The 20319-nt window shown below is 38.3% G+C and overlaps 1 pseudogene; it reads left to right on the top strand.

Annotated features, from left to right (window-relative positions):
- The first annotated feature begins 15925 nt into the window (after positions 1–15925).
- On the top strand, positions 15926–16229 carry LOC109447762 (ATP synthase F(0) complex subunit g, mitochondrial; annotated as a pseudogene).
- Positions 16230–20319: the final 4090 nt, after the last annotated feature.

The raw sequence follows: 20319 nt of genomic DNA on the forward strand, positions 1-20319 counted from the left end.
TGAAGTGAAATTCACATAACATAAAAGTAACCATTTTAAAGTGTACAATCAGTGGGTACTTAGTACATTTATAAGGTTGTGCAACCATCATCTCTTTCCACTTTCAGAATATTTTTACCACTCCCAAAGGAGAGCCTGTACCCTCCCATTAAGCAGTCATTCCCTGTTTTTCCCTCTCTCCAGCCCCTGGCAACCACTTATCTACTTTCTATTTCTATGGATTTAACTATTCTGGATATTTTACATAAATGGAATCATACAATATGTAATCTTTTGTCTCTGACTTTTTCCACTTTAGCGTAATATTTTCCAGGTTCATCATGTTGTAACATGTATCAGTACTTAATTCTTTTTATGGCTGAATAATATTTCATGGTATAGATATACTATGTTTTGTTTGTCCAATCATCCATTGATAGACATTTGAGTTATTTCTACCTTTTGATTATTGTGAATTATGCTTCTATGAACATTGGTGTACAAGTATCTGAATACCCGTTTTCAATTCTTTTGGGTATGTACCTAGAAATTACAGATCATATAGTAATTCTATCTTTAACTTATTGACGAATCACAAAACTACTAACTTGTTTTTAACCTTATGGATGGACATTGTTGGTGACTTGCCATGTTTCCCTCTTTGAGACAATTGTTAAAAAGTTCAGACTCAAATTTGTGGCCCAACCACAGAAAGTGTTTTGGGCTCCATTGCATATATTTATATTTTACAAATTAATCCCATTGCTGACTCCACCTAAATTTCTTCATTTTGATGTGCTTCACTTTTTAAAAAGGTTTTTAATTTTATTTTATCTTCCTAATATGATATGCATCTTTTTAGCTGCATTTTAATTATTTTGTGGGTACCGTGTAATTCCTCTGACAATCCAAGAGGTAGGTTTTATTCGTCTTCATCTTTTACAGATGAAGAAACTGAGACTATAAAAGTTATGTACGTGATTCAAGTCACAAAAGAGTCAGATGGGAAACTGAAACCCATGACCTTGGAATCCAAATTCCACGTTCTTTCCACTATAGCATACCACCTCTTGAATACCTTTCTTAAATTATACAGTAAAATTTATAAAAATAAACTTAGTTCCCTCTTTTCTCACCCACCACAAAGAGGAATGGAGTGAGGAAAAAGACAAAAGCTTTTACAGTTACCCTACTTCTTAGTTTTGTTGGTATATGTAGAAACTGGAAAGAAAACTCAGAAATATAAAACTGATTATATCACTCAACTTTTTAGCAGATCAAAAAAGTAACACTGACGAAACACAATTTGCAAGGAGACCATTAGGAGATTTTTGGAATAAGTGAGAATGATGGAGAGAAATAGATTTGAGTTAGGAGATAACAAAAAAATAAATAACTAATGAAGTAACACAATATTATAATGATGTTATCACTTAACTTAAAGTGCCGTAAGGATGATTCACTAGTTTTGATCTGCAAGATTCCTGATGTTTATTATTTTTTTAATTGCTCAACTTTTATTCAACACTAACACCGCTTCTAAAGAAGAAGCCAGGATAAACAGTCTGAAAATACAACATAGAATTGAGAATTGTTGGACAAAATTCTTATCCTATGTTACTGTGAGAATCAGCCAAAAAGTTTCACAGCAAAAGCATCTGTTCCATTTTACTGTATATAACTCAAACAGGTGAAAAATAGTCATCCAATTCAACTAAACAACATATGTATGGTTGATGATTATATTCTACTCCTGTTACTGAACTCAAGGGGTTCGTTTTGCCTGTATGCATCAAAGCCAACGGAGACACAAACAGGAGTTTGCAGCAAAGAAAGTAAAGATTTACTTAAGGAAATAGCGCCAAGTCTGGAGACATAGGTGAGCTAGCGCTCAAAGACTGGGCTCCCTGATGGCATGTAGGTTACAGATTATATAGGGCAAAAATCACAAGACATCATGGGTTAGGGTGCGGAGTCGCGTTGGAAGCTGATTGGTCTGAGGTGAGGTAAGGGTAATGAATCATTTCTTCAGATCTTGAGGACAGTTCTGAGGTCTTTCACAGAATCCCTCTGTCCAGTCTCATGGGAAAGTAGCCAGGGGGTCGTTTGACCTTAGGGCTCAGAAGCTGAAACATAACTTAGGTCAAATGTTATCTTTAGCCTCCCAGATGTCCGGACCTTGTGACCATTAGTCAGGTCCAGGCCACTGTCTTCTGCTGCCTCGGGGGTTGCTGATTATCCAGGGGAAAGGCTAGTTTTCTCAGGGGCAGTGGGAGAGAGAGAGAGAGAGAGAGGATTTCTAGAGCTAGGATTTAAAACTTAATTTAATCAAAGTTGTAAGGACCCTGTTTCACTCCAGCTATGCAAGAAGACAAATTAATATTATAAATTGTATACGTCACATTCATACATGATAGGCATACGGGGGTTGAGTTCAGTTCCTGTTCTGCAATTAATTAACTGTAGCAATATTTTACATTTTTGTATTGCCTCGTAGTCTACAAAACCTTTTCATTTTCTCATTTGATCTTTACACCAACCCTAACAGGCAAACATTATTATCCTAGGATGAGAAAAATAAAGCTCTAGGAGGTTCAGTCATTTGTCCTTTGTGAGAGCTAGTTAGGACCCTAAGTTTACTGTTCTTTCTAGCCCAAGATGATGCCTCAGTGAGTAGATTGTATTACACAGAATGAGTCATTTAACCTTTTTTCAGTTTCTTCTAAAATGAGGAAGTAAGAACACTTGCTCATGAAGATCTTTTACAAACCTAAAAGTTTCTGAAAGCCCTTTCTTATAGTATTTATTATTGTATTTATTACAGTTATTTACACACTTGCTTTGTTTATTTCTCCGTCTGTGCTCTATTTTCCTTGAGATAAGGGTCTGTGTCTTACTGAAATTTGCATCCCTCCCAGCTTCTAGCTTATTGTTGAATGTGTTGAGTGAATAGTAAAGTGATACCACATGTCACAAAACAACATTAGGAAGACTTTACGGTGACACACAAAGAAGGAATATGTTAGGGATAGGACTCCTGTAGGATTACCTAAAAATAGGAGAGAAATGCTGGTCTACACTGAAGTTCAAGGAACAAAGCTGCAAAGAGGCTCCTGGCCCGGGCTGTTCTAGAGATTTGGTTTCCTTAAGCAAAAAAAGGCATTTTAATACCAGTGTTTTCCTGTCCCACATCATATAAGCAGTGGTGTAAACAAAGAGATCAGAACCCCTCAGTTCATGATTACTCGTTCTTTTCAATGCAATCCTTTCTTTACATGTCCTTTTATTTGAAATAAGAGAACCTCATATGAAAAAGGCATAGAGGACCATCAGGTTTGTGTTTTATACTTTCAGACTTTGGTTTATGTATCCTTTGATGCTTCCTATCTGTTCTTCCCAGAAGCTTAAGCATAGACAGAAGGCATGGCGGGGGAGAGGGCCACTGTTAGTTTCTGTTGATGGGATAGAGAACTTCCTCTCCCATCACTCGTGATGGAGGATTTGCTCTTGACCTCTGTTGCTTGCCTCTCTCTAAGAACATTTTCTGCCCATCCACATAAGAGAAAAGTTTCTGAATGGTGGGTGTCCTTTCATCGTTCATTTGGCCCCTGAAGAACAGATCCATTTGTGCAGCAGTGCTTCTTGGGGTCCCCTCCCAGCTATAAGACCTGAAACTTCTCTCTAGACTAAGCTGGGACATTCAGGCTCACCTCATTGATTTCCATTTCCTTTGGGATCACTGTCCTTCATTGCCTGATGTCTACTGTCATGACACTGTTGTTTCAGTTTATTTTCAGTTGTTTCAGGGTAGAGGGTAAATCTAGTCCTTGTTATTCCATTTTGACAAGAAGCAGAAGTTCCAGTACAAGGAAGTTTAATATACTAAGCTGTCTACATCTTTACATGTTTGGAATTTTCCAAAATAAAAAGTGTGGTTTTTTTAAAAGGTAAATACCTGATGCCTGGTAGTACAGAAGGTTTTTGAAGGAAAACAGTGGTGTAGAATAGGAATTTTATTTGGTTGTATTATCCATAAGATATAAAGATTTTCTCCTTTGTCCCTCCAATAATTCTTCAAAATCTACTAATAGGACTAATTAATTGTAACCAATTTTTTTTTGTTTTAAGATACACAAAGTTAGAGTAATATCACGAATATCCATGCTGATACTACCCACCCTCAAATGACCACCATTTTGTCATCTGAATTTGGCATTTATATAAAACATGTTTTGTTATTTTTAATTTTTATATATTACATATATTCATTCTTCTTACATTTTCATTCAACATTTTATTTGTGAGAGTCAGACATATGTAACTCTAGTTCAATCATTTTCACTGTATCCAATCAATAAATGGCATGTTTACTTTTTAGTTGCTCATGTATATTTTGTCAAGTCTCTGATTAAGACTACCTGTGATGGACACTTGTCTTATTGGGGAGACCACTTCCTGGACGGTGTAGGTGCCTGGCTGCTGCGGTGGGCACCTGAAGCTGAAGCTGAATAGTGATGGGTGATGGTTGTCAACTGTGGTCTAATATATATATATATATATATATATATATATATATATATATATATATGGTCACAGGTTGCAGAGTGCAGCGCAGGGGATGGGGTCAGTGGAACTGGCGGCTATGTGCAATGTCGGAGGGGTGGTAGATTGGGGGAGGGGGGCTGTCACTTTGTGAGGGGTGTAAATGTCCAACTATTACATTGTTTTGCACACCTGAAACTAATAACAAGAATAATAAAAAGACTACCTGGTTTGTTCGTTGGTTTGTTCATCTGTATTTATTGAGTGCTTACTGTGGGCCAAACATTGTTCTAGGTGATGGGATTACTATGATGAACAAAACAGACATCATAGACCTTACATTTGAGCTTAAGAAGATAGACATTAAACAAGTAGTGTAATATTCATATGTCAGTTAGTGATAGGAGCTAAGAAGAAAAACGAATCAAGGTAAATGGGATAGAGAGTAAAGGTGACAGGTAGATGATATTGTTTTATACGGATGGTTAGGAAGACCTTTCTGATCAAGTGACATTTGAGAAGGCATCTGAAGGAAGGGAGGAAGTAACCAGGTGGATATCTAAGGGAGAAGGGAATGGCAAGGGCAAAAACCAGGAGTGGGAATGTGCCAGGTGGGATCATGCTTGGAACAGAAGGGAGGGCAGTGTAGCTGGTGTCGGGAGCGGGGTTCGGGGTGTAAGCCAGGTGAGATGCGGTCTGAGCAGTGGCGGAGTGCAGGTCTTGGAGGACTTTGGATTTCACCAGCATGAGATGGGAAGCCACTGGAGGGTTTTCAGGAGCAGAGCAACGTGATCTAATTTGCTTTTAAGACCCGTTGTGTTGACAGTAGTCCTCAGGAGGGGAAGAGGGGAGAAATAGACAAGCAGGAGGCTATTGCAACAATCAGGTGAAAAAGATTATGGTTTGGAACAGAGTGGTAGTGGGAGGCAGTGAGAAGCACTTGGAATCAGAATATATTTTAAAGGTTGAGCTAAGCAGGATTTGCTTACAAATGGGATGTTGGATATGAGAAGAGGGAGTCAAAAATGACTCCAAAGTTTTGGGGCCGGATATCCAGAGGAAGGAGTTGCTGTTTACTGAGCTGTAGCAGCCTGGGGATACACTCAATTTTGGAAGGAGTCAAGAGATTCATTTGGATCTGTTATGTTTGGGACTTCCAAGTAAAGACTGGTAAGCAGATGTGTAAGTGAGTCTGGAGTTCAAAGGGGAAGCTCTGGGCTAAATTTCTAAGTGTCAGTATCAGCAGGAGATAGATAAAATTTAAAGCATGGAAATTAGCAGGCTAGAAAGGAGAAAAGACATGAGAAATGAGCCCTGAAGCACTCCAACATTCAGGGATAGAGAGACGATGACAAGGAACCTGCAAAGGCGACAGAAAACAAGCTGGCAGTGAGATTGAGGAAAACCCAGAGAGAGTGATGTCTTAGAGGCTGCTAAGCCAAATTTCTGAAGATTCCCCTCAATCATATACTCTCCCTATGGATAAGAACTCTTCGTATGAAGAAGACCTATAGCTGATTATTCCCCGAAAGTTAAGGAACTCAAATAGTCGTATATGCCTAAATTAAGAAATAATAAAATTTTTTTAAAAGTTGCAGTACACTTATGGGATTATGAATAATATAAATTAATTTTATCTTAATCGTCTTAAATGTTTAATCCTGTTTTCAATAAAAATGAGTTTCATAAAAAGAATTTGAATTAATATCCCAATCTGTCATTCTTTTCGATTGTGCATATCAGCTTAAGTTCTCTTCTTAGAATCTTAATATTTAATACTTTTGTGTAAAAGTCCATGGGATGCATTTTTTTCTAATGGAAAGAAATAACTGATTGCTAATATCTGCATCTTTTAAGCCTCATATAAAAAAATGAACCATTTCTATTTAAGTGAAATGCATTATTGTCAGTCTTTAGTAGCCACAGGTTTGGGTGGAGGTCTGAGTTACAAAACTCATATTCAGTAAGTAGAAAATTTTTTCTAGTTTAGAGCAAGTGGTTCTTTAGTAACTTGAACTAAACCAGGCTGGTTTCTGTTTGGTGTTTTAGGACTTGTTTAAAAGGCTTTCGCACTTGCAGGCATTGCATTTCTGCTCTTATTTGAAATGCAGTATGAGTATCTCAATCATTATAAAAGCCACCAGACATGTATCCTAATGAAGACAAATGTGCAAATAAGATTTGTGTTACTCTTGAGTGTGGGCCAGCATGACAGATTTTTAAAAATTCAAAAAGCTGAGAGTGATCTTAGAAAGTATGTAGGCAAATCCTATTGTTTTTCAGGTTAAGAAAATGAAGCCTGTCGGGTTATATGATCTGTCTCAACTAGTTATTGAGGAAATTGGGGTTAGAACCCAGGTGTCACACTGCCAGGATGATCCGTTCTCTAACTATGGAGCTATATTTTAAAGGAAAAAAGTAGCAGGATTAGAGAAACTCATCTGATTGTAACACAATGTAGGGTCTCTGGCCATTTTTCTTGTTTTATATCAATGCTCCTTTGATTTAATGATTTAATGATTTTGCTGAACTTTAAAATAATCCCGTTAAATAGCAGATGTAAGTTATCATCATTCTCATTTTACACAGGTGATAAAATTGAGGCATAGAGTTTCGTTTTCTTCTCCAAGATCACAGAGCTAGTAAATGGGACAGGACCCAGGTCTTCTGAATCCTATTTAATGTGTCTTTCTACAATTAGTCATATAAGAGAAATATATAAATTATTTAACAAAATAATCTCAGCAGGAAAAAAAGCCCACTTTTGTGTTGCACACCAGTTGGGAGACAGGGGGGACAAGCTGATGATGGGAAATGGAATGCCTGAAAAAATAGTAACAACTAACAGCGTTGCCATAGTAACAAAACTGAGCAATTACAGGCATTGATGCAAATTTCTCTGAACAAAAAGAATCAAATTCTATGAAACAAGATAATTTTTGGTCAGTCCTTAGATAGTTTCAAAACACCAACTGCACAAGTGCAAAGATGAATAGATTTGAATTAACATCAGTTTCCGGGTGAAGACGTGGGAATTTTAGTTCACTGCAAACAGAATGTGATCCAATGTTATGATATGACTGCCCAAAAAAAGCTAATGCAATCCTGGGCTGCAGTGAATGAGGATGTACGGAGTAAACTTCACTGGTTATACAAAAGTTGGATCACATCTTGGTGCCACATTTTAAGACGGATGCAAAGAACTGAGCTTCATAGAGAAGGATGACCAGAATGGAAGTCTGGAAGCTATTTCCTCAGCGGAACTTTTGAAGAACTGGGGTATTACTTTGAAAACAAGGAGAATTAAAGGTTCTTTAAATGTATTCATTCACTCAACAAAAATTTATTGAGTATCCACTATATGTCACAGTAGTAGGGTTGGGGAACCGTGTGGAGAATTTTTGGTAGAGGAGTGACGGTATCTCACCTGTTTTCAAAGCATCATTCTGGGAGGTAAGTTGAGACTAGGGTGTGGCAAGGGAGGAAGCAAGGAGACAAATCAGGAGGTTAGTGCATTAATTTAGGCAAGAGCAGATATTATTTGGACCAGCATGTAGCAGTGGAGGAAAAACAAAGTGATTGGATTTTGGATATGTTTTTAATTTGGGATATGTTGCGTGTAAATGAAGAGAAGATTTAAAAAAAAAACACATTAAACTTAATTTAAATTTCTGAGTCTTCAGAGGATAGCACCAGATCCCATGGATGGTGTCAGAAGGGGGAATGGGAGCAGAAGGAAAGAATTTGCCAGTTGGTAGAGTTTTCAATGGCAGAGAGGGGAAGTGGGTAAGGGGGTGGGAAAAACTGGAACATGCCTCTTTCTCTCCAGTGTCAGACCATTTTGACTCAGTGTCACAGAGGCAGAAAAAGTCCCTAACTTTCAGAAATATTATAGAATTTCAAAAAGTTCATGAAAAAAGCCATATAAATTGCAAACCACCAAACTGCTATTGTATTTTTTCCACAATAGTGTAAAAACAACACAATATTGAAAAAATATAAAAGGAGTATAAAGAAAGACTATGACCCACTGGCTTGAAGAGTCGTTTAGAATTACTGCTTTCAAGTAATCCACATGACCATCACCACCCTATAATCATTTTTTTTACTCTACGACTATGGAACATAATAGAAGAAACTAATAGGAAATGGAAAGCAAAGCTAAATATGGACAAATATTTCCACACTAAAATAGTCCGATGGGAGAGTAATTGAAATTGAACTCAGAGGACATAAAAATCGTATCTATGCCATTTGGGGAAGAACTGGAATGTGGGGTGAAAGTATGACTAACATAAAAGCAAAGAACTGTAGCTATTAAAAGTATCACAGTCATGGGCTGATTGTTGGACACCTACGAGTATTCTTAGTAATTGATAGAAATCATTTGGTTGTAATATAATCATGAGTTTATAATTCAATTAGTAATTATAAGTTAAGCCTCATCACTGTTGTTACACATTTGTATATAAACTGAATTATGTTGTTGATGTAAGAGATAGTTTGATTCTTTAATACATTTATTTATTATCTTCTGTGTGCCAGGCAATGTGTCAGGGATACAATCCTGAATAAGACAAACACTGTCCCCTGTCTTCAAGTAATTTACAGTCTGGCTCAGTGGTTCTCAATGTTAATGCATTTGAAAACAACCTAAAGAATTTATTAGAAATGCAAATGGCCAGCTCCTTCCACTCTTACCCCTGAAAAAATGCTGATTAAATAGATCTCTAGTGAATCCCAGGAATCTATCTCCACTTTACACAAGTATCCCAAGGAGATCCTAATGCAGGTGGTCCACAGACACCAGTTTGAGAAATCACGGAACGTGACAGAGAGCCCCTGAGGAGAGACGACAGATTTCTATCAGCCTCTCAGGGGCAACAATGGTGACTAGATCAGGATGACTGCTTACAAATAAGCAGGGATCCTTTGGTAAGAAATACTCATATTCGGTAGGAACTCTTAGATGATTCCTAGAAGAGGATAACTTCCAATTCCCAGGCTACACTTTTTCCCAGTGTCTGGCCTTGTGGGGACCATTTACCCATCAAGAGCATGGGGGACCATCAGTCAATTTGCTAGGTCCTCCCAACCTCACCTCCTGCCTTGTTCTGCCACACCCGCTGCCTATGGAGGGATATACAATTAACCTGCCCTTATGTCTTCCTTAGCTAATTTGACCAAGGATGAATATATAACCCAAAGCTGGCCAATCTACAGGCTGGTCAGAGAGGAAATTTTTCTCTTTTGATAATCTGAACTAAGAGACATAGAGTTGTAGTCACTTGATTGTAGATTAAGCTAAAGGGTCATGAAGAGTTACTATGAGATGGTTAAACAGGAACCAGCAAGAGTAGAGACCCGAATATACTATATGTAGAAAATAGCGGTGAAGACACAAGAGAGACACAAATATGAAGCAGAACACTTGGTCCCTGAGCAATCAAAAGAATAACCTCAGCCCTGACTTCCCATTTCCCAGCTCCATTTCCCTCTGACCCAGCTCTAATTCCTGTCCTTAGTGCCTTGAGCGTTCTTTCAATACAACTCTCATTTTTTGAGTCAACTAGAGTAGGTTCTGTCCATTGCAATCAAATTGTCCCTAAGGTAAGCAGAGACTAGATTCTTCGGGAAGGGGAGGGGGGAAGAAAACCTACCTACCAATTTATATATACTGTCTTGGTTAGATTTGAATTGCAAGCAACAGAAACAAACTCTAAGATAATTAAACTGTTGGAAGGCTACTGGGGGCACTTCGAAGTGAGATTACTGGACCAAGTTCTGAAATGAACAGTAACCAAGGTAACACAAGTTAATTTGGAAGCAGAAGGTATAGCCACTACCTCCTAACTGGAATGTGTAGCTGGCACACGACCTCTGGGTTGAATAAGCTCTAACCAGTCCAATTCATGCCACATTCTCTCAAGATTAAAAAACTGGCCAAACCTAGGGCATGTACCTATGCCTGGTTTTATGAGGGCAAGGAAAGGAAGGACACGCCCTTTGTTTCCAGAGTGGGAGGCAGGCACACAGTTCATCTCCTCTGAAAACCATACACCATGGAAAAGATGCAATTCCTAAAAGGAATTTGAGGCCTTTTGTGAGTGGGAATGGATACCAGAGATACTTTGAAATAGAAATAAGTAGCAAGAGACCATATGCTTACCCTCAGACAGAAAAAATTTACAGAGATGACTTGGTCTTCAGCATAAAAAATAATGTTCTGATGATTAGAGAAATGGAATAGCCAAGCTTGTGAAATAATGAACTTGTCACTCTAACTGTTTAAGCAAGAGTTAGATAAACATTAGTCAGTAACATTGACGGGATTTCTAAATTGGATGACAAATGGGTTCAACAACTTGTTCTTAATAGTACATGAAGACAACACATTTCGAGCCATATATCTATTTCACATCTTGGGTAATGAGTACCATATAACTATTAAATGCTTTATGAAGTAGCTTTGCCTTTCATGCATCTTGAAATTATTCTTTTAAGTTTTAAACTGCCCTGCTTATTTTCCTGTCCCTGCATCTCGAATTGTGATTGCTGAAGTAGCTTTGCCTTGAGCTAAAGGTGTAATCTTGCCCTGCACTTTGGGACCACATTTATTCCCAGGCTTAGGAAACAAGAAGAGGAGCCACATGAGCCCCTGGATGGAGGGTGACCAGCTCAACACACAGGCTGCATCACAGCACAGGCGTCCTGATGCTGCTATTCCAGTCCCCTGGTAACCAGGGTAGTGCATTGTTTTCTTGTAGTGAACACTTCATCTGGCACACCTGTCTCCCCATGGACCTAATTTCTTGTTGCCGAACTGCCTGTTAGTCTCTACTTCTGAAGATTACACCTTTGAATGTCTGACTGTATCAGGCAGCAGGGTTCAATGCTGGAGATACCACCTGAAGTCTTTTAAGCAGAAAGGGATTTAATATGGAGATTTAGATCATTACAAAAATCACTGGAAGTTTGGGTTATAACTTGAGGTCCAGGAATGACTCCCCAAACACCATGAAAAACTGACCTCCCAGGGAAGTTACCTCCTCTGCCATCAGAGGTCTGGAAGCTGATGTGACTGCCGCTGCAACTGCCTCTTGACAACAAGGAAACTGGAGACTGGACAAAGAAGACCTCAGAGTTCCACGATTGTGTGTCATCCATAAACAGCCAAAAGCAGCGGTAAGAAAGCCTCCACTTTAGCTCTGCCTTTTCAAATATGTGTAGGTGCATCTAATTGGAATTTAATCAAATATAGAGCTCTGCTGCAAGGAAGTCTGGGAAATTTATTATCTAGTTTTCCATCTATTTCAGTATAGAGAGCCACACTACAAGGAAGTGGCAATGAACGCCAAGTGCCATATCCAACACATCAGGTCTACATGGCACTGGAAGTCCTAGCCAGTATATTACAGCATGAAAAAATAAGTGAAAGGCATACAGTCAGAAAGGAAGGAGTGAAACTATTCTTAGTCACAGATGACACGATTTCATACAAGGAAAATTATCACAGACCGACAAACAAACAAACAGAAAATACTGGAAGAATTAAGTATGGGTATAGCAAGGTCCATGATACAAGGTCAACATAAAAAGGTTCAGCTGCATTTCTCCATATGAGCAATAAACAAGTGAAACCTAAAACTTTTAAAATACCATTTATAAGTAGCATTAGAAAACATGAAATACTCAGGGATGGATTTTATAAAATATGTGTAAGATCTGTACACTGAAAATTATAAAATATTACTGAATTGAAAGAAGACCTAACTAAATAGAGTTATATCATGTTCACAGATTGGAAGACAATATAAAAATGTACATCCTACTCCAACTGACCTTTAAATTCAATGCCAGCTCAATCAAAATCTCAGCAGGTTTTAAAAATAGACATTAATAATCTGATTTTAAAATTTATATGGAAAGGCAAAGAACCCAGTATAGTCAAACGAATGCTGAAAAAAACTCCACAAAGTTAGATATCTTACACTACCTGACCTCAAGACTCTTGGGTTCCCGGACACAATTCCAAGTGTGTGGGGCAGGGGTGGGGGTGGGGGGCAGCATGGGAGGGGGAGGCCTCCCACACAACACCAAGCAATTCTCTGGCACCAGCAAGGTCTCTGAAAACTCTCCTCGATTCTGACATTATCTGCCTGTATAAACAGCAACAGATTCCACACGTAAAAGACTCAGTGACACAAGACTGACACGCTCCCACCCCCGTACTTCTGACTAACTGGCTATAGATCAGAGGTTCTCCATGCGGTTTGATTCATTTTCTGGAGTGGTTCACAGAACTCAGAAAAACCTTTACTTCCTAGATCACTGGTGTATTATAAAAGGATAGAACTTGGGGGCAGCCAGGTAGAAGGGATGCACTGGGCAAGGCACATGGGAAGGTGTGCAGAGCTTCTATGCCTTCTCCAGGCAGCCAACTCTCCCAGCACCTCCGGATGTTCAGCAACCTGGAAGGTCTCCAAATTCCACCCTTTGGGGCTTTTATGGAGGCTTTGTTGCACAGGCATGATTGATTAAATCATTGTTGATTGATTCAACCCCCAGGCCTTCTTCCCTTCAGGAGGGACTGAAAATTCCAACTGTCTAATCACATGCTTTGTTCCTCTGGTGACCAGCCCCCATCCTTAGGCCACCTAAGGGCATTCCAATGTCACATCATTAACATACCAAAAGACACCTTTATCGTTCTCTACACTTAAGAAATTCCGAGGGTTTTAGGAGCTCTGTGCCAGAAATGGGGATGAAGACCGAATAATCTATTTCTTAACATGAATCGCAATATCACAAAGACATATTCTAAAATTACAATAATCAATACAGTGTGATATCAGTATAAGAATAAAGATATAGATCAATGGAATAAAACAGTGGTTCCAGAAATACACCCACACATATATGCTCAATTGATTCTCCACAAAGGCGTCCAGGTAATTCAATGGGGGAAAAGGATAGCCTTTTTTAATAAATGATGACAGAACAACTAGATATCTGGGAGGAGGGGAGTATAAATTTCAATTCTTTCTTATACCATATACATAAATGAACTTGAATGGATTACAATTTACAAACATAAAACCTAAAATAAAATGCTTCTAGAAGAAAACAGAAAAATCTTCATGACTTTGACATATACAAAGATTTCTTAGGATACTGCATAGTTTTTTAAGATTCAAAGAGCTTTGGAGTCAGGCAGATTCTCTAGTTTTGCCACTGATGATATTTAAACTTATAGCCTACTAATTTTATTATTCTTAATCCAAGTTTCCTCTTCAGTAGAGCTTTCTGTAAAATTAAATGAAATATTATATACAAAGTATTTCCACTCTGTTTATTGCATAGAATACACCCACAAAGTGATAGCTATTAATATAAACAAAGGTAACTGTCACATTCATGACTTTTATAAGATTTGCATAGATTCTAGTCCGATTCTGCAATTTTCAAGCATCCCAGGTGAATAACAGCCAGGTAGCAAATTGAAGCTGAGGCTTGCGTTTTAAACTGAAGTTCCTAAAATTCTGGTCATTTTTTTTAAAAAAAGTGATAAATTGAATGTCATTAAAACTAAAAACTTCTAATTTTTTTTAAATTTTAATTATTTTATATTAGCTTCAGTTTTACAAAACAGCATGATGATTATACATTTATACCCCTCACAGAGTGATAACTCCCTCTCCCAATCTGCTACCCCTCTGACATCATATATAGCTGTCACAATACCATTGACTCTATTCCCTGTGCTGTACTCCACATCCTGTGACTATATATATATATAAAATATAATTATAGTTGACTTTCAATTTAATAAAATGAAAAGGTAAACCACAGACTGGGAGAAAATATTCACAATACATGTATCTGATAAAGAACTTGTATCTCCAATGGTCATAATTCAATAAGGCAAACAACACAAACAAAAAATGTACAAAGTGTTTAAACAGACACCTCTCAAAAGAAGATATACAAACGGCCAATAAACACACGACAGCATGCTCAACATCACAAGTTATTAGAGAAGTACAAACTAAAACCCAGTGAACTACAACAACACACCTGCTAGCATGGCTACAATTCAAAAGGGTGAGCGTACCAAGTGTTGCCCAGGACGTGGAGCAGCCAGTACTTTCATACATTGCTGGTGGGAATGTAAAATGGTGCGCCCATCTTGTTTACAATTTGTCAGTTTCTTACAATACACACACCATGCATAAAACACAATATACACTTCCCATATATAAACAATAATATAAACAGCCATTTTAAAATAGAGGCGGAGCTGCCATGCGGAAGATCTGCCTTGCATGCCTCAAACCTTCGGATGCTAAAAAACAAGGAAAAATAACCTTTGGACTGGGCCTAAGCAACATTGTTTCCCAAAAAAACTGTTTGCAACCATAATAAGAAAGCAGTTATTATGACTACTGGACTGGAAATTAAGAACATTATTTAGAATTAATATTACTATGCTATGTTATCTGTCCCAATAGAAATGCATTCCGGGTACTGATGTAATTGTTCCCCTTCCCTTTCTCATTAAACACCCATTGCCTTTGTCTCCTAATTTGAACATTATCTGAGCTTCTGCCTGAATGAATGATTCCCAAATAGCTATTCCTATTGATCTCAAATAAATGCTTGTTTGCCTCTCACTTTGAAAGGCTGTTTTATTTTTAGGTTAACACGTATAATTTAGCAATTCGACTTGGTATTTGCTCAGGGGAAATGAAACATATCCACACAAAGATTTGAATATGAATGTTAATAACTTTATTCTTAAAGCACAAAAACTAGAAACACTCTATCAACAGGTGAATATATTTAAAAAATTTTGTGTGACTACTAAAAGTGAAACTGCATTGGAACTACTCAGTAATAATAAGGAATGAACTACTAATACATATCAATATGGAGACATTTCAAAACCGTTTTTTTTAGTTAAAAAGCTAGACATGAAAGAGTCCACAGTATACGCTTCCATTTATTTGACATTTTAAAACAGGAAAAATTAATCCACAGTGACAGACAGCAGAATGACGTTTGCCTTTGATGGGAGGTGGGGAGAGAATGACAGCAAAGAGACATGAGTGAACATTTGTCTTTACTTTGAATGGAATAGTAGTTACATGGGTACACTTTTGTCAAAACTCAACTAACAATACACTTAAAAAACGTGTATGTTATTATATGTAAATTATGTATATCAATAAAATTAAACTGTAAAAAGTCAAACTATATACTGTATGTACCTCTGATCATAAAACAAATCCCCAATTTATACCCCCCTGCAAGGAACATGTAATCATATCTTTTTTTTTCCTACACTGAAAACACTGGGGACTCGGCTGGCCATTCAAGGCCATGGACTTTCCAACCTAGAACCATGGCCTAACTTGTTCTTAAGCTCGTGGTGAAGGCCCCGACGCTGGTAAACACTGCTGCAACTTGAAGCCCGCATTGGCCACATTTTAGCACTATGCCAAGGTGAGCTGTTTCCTCCGATCCATGAGATCCCTACAGCTTTTCAGAGCTTGAAAAAAATAGTCAATAGTGCTCAAACTGGTAGCTTCAAACAGCTCATAGTTAAGGAAGCTCTGCTGAATGGTTTAGTGGCCACTGAGGTGTGGATGCGGTTTTATGTCAGCAAGATCACAAGCAAGTGTGACATCAATGGCTATAATATTTGAAGACCAATCTTTCGCATCTGTTTCTTTTTGGTTTATTATTTGCATGTTCTTGGACTATGTGTGATCAGACCACTATTTGAATAAAAGATGTCCAGAAAAAAAGAAAGAAAGGAAACAACACTGGAGATGACACATCTGAGACTGAGGTTAGTTAGTATGTCGCTAGGTAGACAGGGAGGTCCCTGGTGGAATAAACAAAAAGACAGCCATATCCTGAAACTCCGAGGCTCTGGAATGTCTCCTTCACTCCAGGACAAAGATATGAGAATATGCCTTCAGGTTAATAAATTATCTCAAATCCCTTTTGGCCAGACAAAGGAGCAGATCGGATAGATAGGAATGGGTTACTTCGGTAATCCCTTCAGGATGGGCAAACAGGACAAACCTGATAGATGAATTCCATTAGAAGGCGCCAGCTCCCTTCCCCAAGCAAGCAAGGGAAGGTATAAAAGTAAGAACTTTTGCCTCAGTCACTGGGCACCCCCATTCGGGACCCCTCCGTTCGGGAGCTCTGACCCTTTGCTTTCAATAAACTATCTTCCTTCGTAACTTTTTTGCTTCTCCCTGGTTCGTGTGTCCACTCTTCGCCTTCACGAGACACCATCTGGCCCACACCCAGAAACTGCCGACAGATCCAACATCATCTACATCAAATCCTTTAAAATTTTTCCATTTGCTATGCAAAAAGAGGTATCTAATTGACTTGAATTGACCAGAAATTAGTGACTGTTAGTGTCTTTGGTCTCTCTCTCTCTCTCTCTCTCTCTCTCTCTCTCTCTCTCTCTCTCTCCCTCCCACTCTCTCCTCCCCCCATCCACCCCCTCTCAATAGTATTACTGTCTCTCTCCTCTCTCTGAGTCAAAAACATAGGAACTATGTTGAATTTCTCCTAACCCTATCTGTCATAATCATTTGCAGGTCAATTGCTAAGTCCTTTGTAAGAGTTTTTGCATTAGCATCATTTCCTTTCTCACCATTACTTCTGCCACTTTAGTTCATTTGACCTTTTTATTTACTCTATTATAAGCAGACCAGCCAAGTTAAGCCCTTACCTCTAAGTTCGCCTTCCAATCCAACCTACTTTCTGTTCTGTAGTTAATTTTCTGAAGCATGTCTTCATAATCGTGCTCACAGGATCAAAAACAAACAACAAAAGCAAGTTTCAGCGGACTGCTTACTAAATAAAATCCCAACACCAGCATTCAAGATACTCTAGAATTAAGCTGCAGTCTGCATTCCCAGACTTACATTCCATTATTTTCTTACATCTACTCGGGCCGTATAGTGTAATGGTTGAAAACTATTATTATTATCTCTTATTAACAAAAGCAACATGGAGAGCCAAGTACTTCTAACATTTCTAAATAAGCTGTGTGCAAAGGGCAACCTCTGACACTTCATCAAATATTCAGAAAGCCCTCTAGTCATAAGCCACAGCTGTTTCTATGGTCTGGTTTTCTTGGAAAGCATATGTTTCCTTCAGGTCTACTACCATAAAAATGATGCTTGCCTTCTCTTGTGTTATTCAGAGACATATTTAGCTAATTCATTCTACAAACAAGGATTCATATAGAGAACATGGCCTTTTGAACCTGAACAAATCTGTATTTTAGATAGTCAAGTTACCTTAGTCATGTTTTCAGTATAATTTTTTCTTTGTCTTAAATGATACAATCTTTATTAAAATCAACAAATATTTATTGAGGACTAACTGTGAAATATACTGTACTAATGCCTATAGAAAACTAAAAGATGAATAGGGTAAAGCCCTTTAAACATCTTGCAATCCGGTAAAAGGTCAAGATAATAAATCCTGAAAATCTTTAACTTAAAGTAAAAATATTTTTAACACTCCTAGAGGCATATAAAATGCTATACAATGGCTGAAAGAAAGGACAAGTCATACATATCCGGTATGTGAATCAAGGTTTTTGACAAGGTCCTGGAAGGAGAGGTACTATTTTGACAGGCAGAGATAGTTCAAGAAGGCTTTCTAGACAGAAGCAGTATTAAGGATTATTGATTGAAAAATCAACTAAAGTAGGTGGTTTGTCATCCAAAAGGATTTATTCAGGGGAAAAAGAAAAGGTTGCAACCCAGTGCGTGCAGACATGGCAAGCTACATGCACAGTCTGGCCTGCGTGCCAAGATGGAGGGGTATTTATAGAAGGGAAAAGGAAGAAAAGGAAAGGGGACTTTAGAACCATAGAGCTGTTATAAACATAGAGCTCTTCCTATAGGGTTCTCATGTGTAGAATTCTCATGATTATGCAGAATGTGAGAAATTCCATAATACGATCTTGCTCCTTCCATAGACCCTGCTGACTGACGATGTTTGCTGAAAGTTCCAGTTAGTCTGTAGCACAATAAAACAGAAGAGTTTAGAGAAATGTTTGGGGTTTTCAGGGAGCGGTTAACCAGTGTGCCAAGCTGACTGATGCATAGTGTCCTTAAAGGGGCAGTTAGACCGCTGTCAGTAGAAAGCCTGGAGTGGAGTGGCGGGCTGAGGGGTTTAGACGTTTGTCCAAAGCAAAGAGCCTGTTAAATGGTATATAGCAAATGCGTGGTTGCCACAATGTTTGAGGAAGATTATCCTGTAAGGATAGTGGAAGAAGGAAGGAATCGGAAAACAAGGAGGAAAACTAGGAGGATAACTCAATACCGGGTGAAAAGTAATACATTGGGAGGAGGGAGTCATAAAGAGGAAGGTAAATAGAAGTGGCATTTCAAAAAGTTTTTACAGGGCTTAGAAATGTATATTAAAGGTAAAGCAGGGGAAGGAAGACGAACATTGGCTGCGCAGATACATTACACAGGCACTGGGCTCGAAGGTTTTGTCGCAGCATCTGGGCAACGTTAGAGGAGCAGCAAAGAGGTCTCCAAAGTTTCCAGATTAGGGAATGGCGACAATGCCTGTAACATTAAGAGAAACTGGGAAATTAGGATAGTTTAACTTGGATGTGTTGAGCTTGATATTCTGGGGGAATACTTAGGTGGTGATGTGTCATAGAAATTGAAAATAAAACAAGGGAGCCCAGGAGCAGCGCCCAGGTAGGTGACAGGTTTGGAAATCAGCCAGGTAGTAGTGATAGTGAGAGCTGAGGATAAGATCTTCAAAAGCTTGTGGAGAGAGAAAGGCTCTGGGCTGAATGAGAATAATGGTGATAGCCCTCATCATCACTACGATCGCTACTAAATGACTAGCATCAGGCCAAACGCTTTCCATGTTTTAGCTCATTGAAGCATCACAATCAAGGAACCTGAAAAAGTGATCGTTATGACTAACCAATTATTAATACACGATGTGAAAAATTAAGTTTTAGAAGTAGAATCCCAGATGATTTCAAGATGTCAAGTAGCAAAGAAGGGGGTCATAGAAGGGATAAGGAAAGAGCACCAAAGTTCAATGTCATTTTTAGAGAATGCTGCTTCACTCCACCTGTTGATTATTAGTCAAGTAGAAGTTTAACGCGTATTAGAAAGTGTTGAAGGGGTATAGTGTGCCCTCAAGTTATTGGAAGGAGGAAAGAGAATGCGAAAAAAAAACAAGTGCCTATGAAGGTATGTACAGTTATGAACCTTTACAATCTAACAATATAGCATCAAAATGTATTTTTAAACTGCTAGAAATAGACAGATACAGAGGGTATATCTGTATCCCAAAAAAGTATACACATTTTAATTAAGTAAAACTGTATTAAAATAATAACACTCAATATATACTGATAAAAAAAGATGAACACAAGTTTGACTTCTGCACTTACAAGAGGTGCTCAAAGTGGTTACCATCAGCGTCCAGACACTTGTGATTACGGAGAACTACTGCTTGAGCAACGTTGACCAAAGTGTCCACTTATATACATTTTTTTGGCACCCCCAGTACTTACAAATCCACAGTCATAGGGAAAGCTATTAATAAACTCTCTTATTTAAAAAAAAAAAAAAAAAAAAGCTGGGCTGGAGGAAGTGGCTTATATGTATGGCAGCCTGAAACACTGAACTAGGCATACTTACCCATCCACCAGAGACACATCTGGATAGCCGAAGCCTCCTCACAATGGTCCTAATTCTGTAAAACAACCTCTGGAAT

This window comes from Rhinolophus sinicus, linkage group LG02 (genome assembly GCF_036562045.2).
Source record: "Rhinolophus sinicus isolate RSC01 linkage group LG02, ASM3656204v1, whole genome shotgun sequence".
In the NCBI taxonomy this organism is placed as follows: Eukaryota; Metazoa; Chordata; class Mammalia; order Chiroptera; family Rhinolophidae; genus Rhinolophus; species Rhinolophus sinicus.